Here is an 8,802-nt window from a genome sequence, read left to right on the forward strand (position 1 = left end):
GTGGTGGACACACCGTGCTTCCTCATGAGTCCTATCTGCTTCTATGGGGAGCAGTTGCTAAGAGTGGAAACCAGGGCCTACCTTCCCCCACCTTCTTCAATATCTTTTTTTTTTTTTTTTTTTTCGAGACAGAGTTTCTCTGTGTAGCCTTGGCTATCCTGGACTCACTCTGTAGACTAGAGTGTCTTCAATTTCTTTTGAGCCAGGGTCTCTCACTGAGGAGCTCTGGCTAGGCTGGGCATTGCTGTATAGACAATGCTCTATCGGGTCTTAGCTGCTTTTCTATTGCTGTGACAAAACACCACGACCAAGGTGACTTTTAAAAAATGCTTAACTGGGGTTACGGTTTCAGAACGTTGGGACTGGGGTGAGTTCTTTGAAACCTCCAAGCCTGCTTCCACCCTCCCCTCCCCGCCCCCCTCCCGCCATCCCCCAGCCCTCACCCCTCCAACCCCCACCTCCCCCACTCCGTGACATACCTCCTCCAACAAAGCCACACCTTCCAATCGGTTCCAAACAGTTCCACCAAGTGGGGACCAAGTATTCAAACATATGACCCCATGGGAGGCATTCTCACTCAGACTGTTAGGAGACAACTGCCTGAGTCCAGCGGTCTCAGAAACAGCCTCTGTCTTCCTGACAACGACGGGGGCTCCAGAACCGGCTCCTGCCCTGTTTCTTCAGATGCTTCATGTGTCTGTTAACCAGGAAAGGATGTGAAGACAGAAGTTGCCTTTATCTCGTTATCTAAACTAAGGCACGGAAGTCAAATGTTTGCTTTGTACTTTCCAGACTGGGTCTCTCTATGTAGCCCTGGCTGTCCTGGATTCGCTTTGTAGACCAGGCTGGCCTCGAACTCACAGAGATCCGCTTGCCTCTGCCTCCCTGAGTGCTGAGATGACAGGTGTGCTCCACCGTGCCTGGCCAGAAGTCATAAATGTGTTGCCTGTGTTGACTTAAAGCTTGCCTGCTCCTTTGTTCCTTTATCCTTCTAAATTCCAGGCCAAGGGCCAGGAGGGGACCTGATTGAAAAAAGCTGAGTCAAACAAAGGTCCTGAAGCCTGGTGACCTGGATGTGGCCCAGTTACCCACATTTACTTCCTTGCTCAAGCCCTTGTGTCGAAATATGATTGGTCAACGAACGCAACAGCCCACCTTGCTCCCGCCTCTTGTATTCTCATCCTTTAAAAATGTTGTACAATTTCTTTACTAGGACACATGGTTCAGATTCCAAACTGGCTGCCTCCCTGTGACTGCAGAAAATAAGTCCTTTTTTTTTTTTTTTTTTTAAGGATTTATTTATGTATTATTATATATACAGAGCTCTGCCTGCATGTACACCTGCAAGCCAGAGGAGGGTATCAGATCACATTATAGATGGTTGTGAGCCACCCTGTGGTTGCTGGGAATTGAATTCATGACCTCTGGAAGAGAAGTCAGTGCTCTTAACCTCTGAGGCATCTCTCCACCTGAAAAAAAAATTTTTTTAAGTTGTCTCTTTTTCTTTCTTTGCTATTTAATGGTTGAAACTGAATCACACAGAATTAGCACATCTTCTTAAAATGTTTGATATATAGACTTACTAAACATGAAATCTTCAAATATAAGATCCACAGGAAAACAAATCATGGAATAAATTACTAGTCCAAAAACCATCAGCCAAGAGTGAGAAGAAACTATCTTTTTGTTGTTGTTATTGTTGTTTTGTTCTTGTTTTTCGATACAGGCTTTCTCTGTAGCTTTGGCTGTCCTGGATTCAATTTCTAGACCAGGCTGGTCTCGAACTCACAGCGATCTGCCTGCCTCGGCCTCCTGCGCGCTGGGATTAATGGTCTGAGCCACCATGCCCAGCTTGAAGAAACTATTCTTTGGGATTAAATTTTTACAAGTGTTGCTTCTCACAGAGCCCAGCTCTTACCCCAGTGGCTGAAGGGGAAAGGTGCAGATACAATTCTAGGCAGTGAGGTGTGGCCTTTCTGTAACCTGACCAGGGATTGGCTGAGCTGCTCATACTGGCTTTTCTGTTGTGGGGAGGGGGATCCCAGGCTCTAGGCTGCTCACACTTCCTGCTCATTTTAGTATCCCAGGCCCTAAACTGTGAACCATGTTTGCGTTAGTTTGAGCTTGACTGTTCGTTCTGGGTGGGTGTGGTGAAGCTGTGACGACCTACAGAACATATAGAAGTCAGGTCTGTGGTCGTGGGCCCAAGCATCGAGGGCTCTCTGAGATTTTATTCTGCCCAACTGCACAGGGGCTTAAAAGTGATCATTTTGGATGAGCGGGAAACTGGCTGCGGATGCTATAGCAAGCGACACTAACGAACATATATTCTGTTGATTCTGGGGAACCTGTGGCCTCACAGCCTAACTTGTGCTCACTTAGAGCCACGAGTTTCTTTACTTTGTCTATGAGAGATTTCATAACAGACCAAGTCTGAAATCAAAATTACCAGCCAGCTATAATGCAGCGCAGAATCACTTCCCGCAGCAGACAGAACAGAGCACCAGAAACTAGGCAGGTTATACAAGAGAAATGGATTGTTTCACACAATTTACAGCTGGAATGAAAGTGTTGGTAAGGGTGTTCTTCTGCGGCTGGTGAAGAACCATCCCACGCATCTTCCGGAACCTCTATAGTTTGCTGATAGTACTTGGTGTTCCTTATTTTGACCTTCACCAAACACCCTCCCATTTGTCTGGGTTTCTCTTTTGCAGTGAGGCCAGCAGTCAGACTGGATTAGGGACCTGCCCTAACTTCACCCAGACTAATGACCTCCATCTACGACACTATTACTAAATAAAACTTCTGAGAGAGTGGGAATTAGAACTTCAACATAGGAACGGAGATGGATGGGGCAGACACACAGTTCTGCCCATTGCACTGCTCTGTAGTAAACAGATGTGCGGTGTTTTCATTCACTTCTCCTCAGTTTACAGTTTGCCGCTTCTTTGCTGTCCTGGAAAAAGTCCGTCTGTCTACATATCACATAGAGACTACGCATTTCTGTGCCTAGAGTGTGAGGGTCTCCCTCCTTCCTTCTCTCCCCCCCTCCCCGCCCTTTGGTCTCCCTTCCCCCTCTTCCTCCTCTTTTCTTGTTTTGCTCCCTTGTTCTTTTTGTAACTTGACACCTGGCTTGATAATTTCAGGACTTGTTCATGTTTTGTTTTCCAAAGTCTGAAACTGTATTTTGTTTGTTTGTTTTAATTTTTCGAGACCAGGTTTCTCTATGTAGCCTTGGCTGTCCAGGACTCACTTTGTAGACCAGGCTGGCCCCGAACTCACATTGATCTGCCTGCCTCCCGAGTGCTGGGATTAAAGGAATGCGCCACCACGCCTGGCTCCTGAAACTGTGTTTTGAATTGATGATCATAATATATGTTAATTGTGGATGACATTTAAGAATTGCTGAGGGGCAGGTGCTGTGAGGTTGAGGCCAGTCTGGTCTACAAAGTGAGTCTAGGACAGCCAAGGCCACATAGAGAAACCCTGTCTCAAAAACAAAAACAAGCCGGGCGTGGTGGTGCACGCCTTTAATCCCAGCACTCGGGAGGCAGAGGCAGGCGGATCGCTGTGAGTTCGAGGCCAGCCTGGTCTACAAAGTGAGTCCAGGATGGCCAAGGCTACACAGAGAAACCCTGTCTCGAAAAACCAAAAACAACAACAACAACAACAACAACAACAACAAACCAAACAAAACAAAACCAAAAACAAAAAAACCAACCAACCAACAAACAAAAGAATTGCTGAGAGAAACAGGGTGATGGTGATCTTTAATCCCAGCACAGCAGAGGCAGGAGATCTTTGTGAGTAGAGGCCACCATGGGATACCAAATGAGTTCTGAGTTTCAGAACAGCCATGGCTACAAAGAGAAACCCTGTTTCAAAAAACTAAAACCAAAACAAGACCAAAAAAAAGAGTTGGTGAAGGATGACAGAAAATAATTGGAACTGTCAATAGAAAAGCAAAGCCAGGTGTGGTGGCGTACGCCTTTAATCCCAGCACTTGGGAGGCAAAGGCAGGCAATCTCTGTGAGTTTGAGGCCAGCCTGGTCTACAAAGTGAGTCTAGGATAGCTAAGGCTACAAAAGAAACCCTGTCTCGGAAAAACAAAACAGAACAAAACAACAACAAAAAAACCAAAGCAAAGTTTTACCCAATGTGAATTGCTTTGGGAAAATCTCTGAAAAAAAGGAAGCTCTAAAAGGACAACGGAAAAAACTGCGATTTCAACCACCAACTTAAATAAAAAAGCATAGGGAAAGGGGTTTAAAAAAACAAAACAAAACAAAACAAAAAACCCTACTGGTGGGTTCCCAATTGCCTATAGCCAGGCACAAGCCTGTAATCCCAGCACTTGGAAGGCGGAAACAGACAGATCTCTTGAGAGTTCGAAGCCAACCTGGTCTACAAAGCAAGTCCAGGACAGCGGAAGCTACACAGAGAAACTCTGGAGGGGGGAGGGGTGGTTGGGAGGGGGATTGGAATTGCTCTCCAAACCAACCTTCAATAACACACATGTAGTATTTAAGTTAAAAAAAAAAATCGCTTCACTAGTGAACCCTATGATTTCATTACTTTTCGTGTCGTGGTACCCCCTCTTTTCACTTTAGGCTGCCCTTAAAATAGAACATTGAAAAAAAAAAAAAGTTTTCCTAGGCGGAGTAGCTTTTAAGTTTCCGGCTGTTTTTCGTTATATCTTGTGGGTGCTGGTTCTGCATGGGTTTCTTGTGTGGATACGAAGAACAACTTGAGGCAGTCATTTTTGTTGTTTCAACCAAGTGGGCTCCAGAGACAGAATAACAGCTCTCACGTTGAGTAAAAGCACCCTTAGCTTTCGCTTCACCTTTATGTTTCTTTTGGCACTATATTGTTTCACAATAAGTAATTCAGAATTACTCGATTTGATAACAGGTCAGATGTTGACTGGGAAAATTGAAAACCAAACCGCCCAACGTGGGGCTCGAACCCACGACCCTGGGATTAAGAGTCCCATGCTCTACCGACTGAGCTAGCCGGGCAGCCAGCACTTTTCCTTTTCTAGGTTCTTTCAAAGGAATGACATCATTTTAATTAGCATCAACTGGTGTATCACATTTTAAGTTACTTTATTCCGAGCTTTCCTTTCTTTGTTTTTTGTTTTTTCCCCTTTTCTCTTCTTTCTTTCTATTTTTTTTTTTTTTTTGTAAAATTTCTCGCGAAATTAATCTCGTTTCTGCTTCCGTACGCCCAAACTTCTGTTGCTTAACACAAATGTCTAAACGGCCCTCTAGCGGTCAGAGTCTCCTGTTCCCTTAGGCAAGCCAGGGTAAGGAAGTTGGTCTCCACCGGCCTGTGTGTACGTCACCCAGAAGTTTCCCGCGCTGCCGAGCTGGGCGTGTGCTTTGCACAGGAACCAACGCTGCTCCGGACCAAAGCCCCGAGAATCCGCATTATTTTCACAGGTAACTGACCAGAAGACTCAGTGGGAGGGAACTTAATTTCCCAACCTCAGCTATCTGGTCACTTGAGTTCCATCTCTGAGAGAGAGAAAACTAACTACTGTATGTCTGCGCACACCCCCTTCTTGTAACTTAAAAATACATTTGAAAAAAAGCTACTGAATTTGCAAGGCTCTGGAAGCTTAGAAAGACAGTCAACTCAGAAGCTCCTTCCCAAGGAACTCCAACTATCCTTTACTGAGTCTTCACCCAAGCTTGGGTCGGCTTTTCCCTAACACAGCTAGCTGCCTTTGGGTCACCACACTTCCAAGTAATCCCAAAAAAATGCACCATGCCTTTAATTCTGCAGAAGCAGGCCAGTCTATGGGAGTTTGAGGCCAGCCTGGTCTACAGAGTAAGCTCCAGGGTAGCCAGGACCACAGAGAAACCCTGTCTAGAGAAACAAAGAACAAACAAAAACAAAACAAAATTTTAAAAAGTTAAAAAAAAAAAAAAGCCGGCCACGGTGGCACACGCCTTTAACCCAGCACTCAGGAGGCAGCGGCTGGTAGATCCCTTTGAGTTCAAGGCCAGCCTGGTCTACAAAGGGGGTCCAGGACAACCAAAGGTACACAGAGAGACCCTGTCTTGAAAAACAAAACAAAAACAAACAAACAAACAAAAAACCCAAAACCAAAAAAGACAAAAACAAACAAAAAAATGTCAAGACAAGGTTTCTCTGTGTAGCTCCAGACAGCCTGGAATTCTGTCTGTAGATCAGGCTGGCCTCGAACTCACAGAGATCTACCTGCCTCTGCCTCCTGAGTGCTGGAATCAAAGGTGTGTGCCATCACTGCTTGGCTCCTTTTCTTCTTTCTACCTCCCTTCAGATCTCTTTTCCTCTCATGATCCCCTTTCCAGTTATGTAACCTGCACAGGCATATATACAGACACACATAGAACTGTATAGTTTAAAAGGACTAATTTTGTGATATGTTTTTTCAAACAAGATATCATGATGTTGCCCACCCTGGTGGATGCACATGAGCCTTTTACCTGTGATGGGATCATAGGCATGTGCTCTCTCTCTCTCTCTCTCTCTCTCTCTCTCTCTCTCTCTCTCTCTCTCTCTCTCTCTCTCTCTCTCTCTCTCTCTCTCTCTCTCTCTGTGTGTGTGTGTGTGTGTGTGTGTTTCAAGACAGTTTCTCTGTGTAGCTCTGGCTGTCCTAGAATTCCCTCTCTAACCAGAGATGACTTTGAACTCACAGAGAGCTGCCTGCCTCTGCCTCTTCCAATGCTGGGATTAAAGGCATACACCACCACCACCACCACCCTATTATTTTATTTATTCTTAAGGTTATGTGGTGGTTTGAATGAAAATGGCCTCCGCAGACTCCTACGCTTCAACTCGTGGTCTCCAGTTGGTGGAATTGTTTAAGAAGGATTAGGAGGTGTGGCTTGCTTGGAGGAGGTGTGCTGCTGGGGGTGGGCTTTGAGGTTTCAAAAGCCAGATGCCATGCCCAGAGCATGTGGTTCAGTTGAGATAGATGCTCTTAGCTCTTCCTGCCACATTGCCTTTGCTCCACCATTGTAGACTCCGCCCCTCTGGAACCCTAAGCGCATTTACATCCTGCCTTTTATAAGTTGCCTTAGCCACGGTGTTCTATCATATCTAGAGAAAAGTAACTAACACAGGCTACTTAGTACATCTGAACGTATTTGTTTATTTTGGGTTTGGGGAAGGGTCGTGCCATGTGGAAGTCAGAAGATAGTTTTTGGGAGTTAGTTTTCCTCTTCTACCCACATGGGGCCTGGAGATCAAATTTGGGTCACCAGACTTGGCAGCAAGCATCTAGACCTGCTTGCTTTATCTTGCCAGCCCTAAACCTGTTATTTTTACTTAAAAAAAAAAAAAAAAAAAAAAAAAAGACTTTTTCTTTACTTTATGTCTTTGTGTGTGTGTGCTTCTGTGAGTTTATGTGTGTACCACATGCCTGCAGGTGCCTGAGGATGCCAGGAGAGGGTGTCAACTCTCCTGGAACTACATTTATAGGAGGCCGTGAATCCCCTTATGTGGGTGTTGGGAACTGAACTAGTGTCCTCTGTAAGAGCAGTAAGTCTTAACCACTGAGTCATCTTCCCAGCCCGGTATTTATTATTTTAAAAGAAAAAGAAAAAGCCACAGCTGTTATTATAGGAATTTAGATGTGCCTTAAATATTTAAGTTGCAAGATAAATGTCTGCTTTTTCACCTTGTCAGGGTGTTCAATGGTAACACACACAGAACTTCATTTGGGTAAAAGGTCAAATTTCTAAAGTGTACATGTTTAAAATGTCCTTTGGGGATGTGGGCCCTCAGGGATGGAGGCCTCTTGGAGACCTTGGCTTCGGCCTCCACACTACTCTTGGCTCTACAGGGCCAAGCATGTCTCTTTCCCATTCTGAGCCCCTGATTCTTCTTCTATTCTCCTAGAAGGTTGTTGTACAAGGATGCTTTGGGCTGGTCCCTCCTCTGTCCACCTTGAATTATGTGGCTGGTAGAGTTCTGGACTGCCTCCCATGCTTACCCCAGAAGGGCATTCCTTTGGGTTGAAAGGACAGAAAGGAAACTGTGAGCTCCGTGCCTTCACAATGCTGCCATTGTGCCTGGTGGAATCTCTTTGTCTGTCTCTGAGATCAAGGCCCAACCCCCACTCACTCCCACCCTCACCCCAACCCAGCCTTAGAAGGGTGGGCAGCAGCCTTGAGAATGCCATGGAAGCCAGCCAGGAGCACTGAGCAACACCTTAATAACCAGTCTCTTTGGAGTCTCCATTCTGCAGAGGCATTTCAAGGGCCACAAGGGCCACAGCATAGATGACTCAAAGGCTGGTCCAGTGAACAAATGTCAGAGCTGGGGCTTCCTGCACAGTCCTGGGCGCATTCGAACCCACAGTTACCCACTGTTCTGTCTCTTGGACCTGCTTTTCGTTTTCCACGTCCCGGGCACCTCATTAATCTGAGCATTGGGTTTGTGTTAGCAAGCAGTCTCATTGCAGTGCTGGGAGGAGGGTTGTGCTGTCCTTGGAAGGGTATGGGAAGGCTGGGATGGACTAGTTAGGTGAATTGCTCAAGGCCACGCTGCTAAAGAGTGGTAGAGCCCATACTTGTCCATAAGGCAAGCTGGCACCCATTTCCACACTCTGACTGTTATGTGCAGCCCCGTTACAAGTTTTTGCATAGAACTTTTCATTTTTTGGGGGGGGGTATTAGGAACTATTTCTTGGTTGGGTAAAGGGATTTAAATATAATTCTAAGAACTCTGGTGTCTGGGTTTGCCTTTGACCAGACTAGGCAGCCAGATGGGCAAACAGAGAGGCCAGAGGTGCCTATGGGTAGCCACTGC

General features: G+C 45.8%; 1 non-coding gene across 1 annotated transcript; it reads right to left on the reverse strand.

The window, feature by feature from the left end:
- Nucleotides 1-4,945: 4,945 nt before the first annotated feature.
- On the reverse strand, nt 4,946-5,018 carry Trnak-cuu (transfer RNA lysine (anticodon CUU)). Its single transcript has one exon. It is a non-coding gene; the product is annotated as a tRNA-Lys (tRNA).
- Between the last annotated feature and the right edge of the window lie 3,784 nt (nt 5,019-8,802).

The sequence above is a fragment of the Acomys russatus genome, chromosome 32 (genome assembly GCF_903995435.1).
Source record: "Acomys russatus chromosome 32, mAcoRus1.1, whole genome shotgun sequence".
NCBI classification, from domain to species: domain Eukaryota; kingdom Metazoa; phylum Chordata; class Mammalia; order Rodentia; family Muridae; genus Acomys; species Acomys russatus.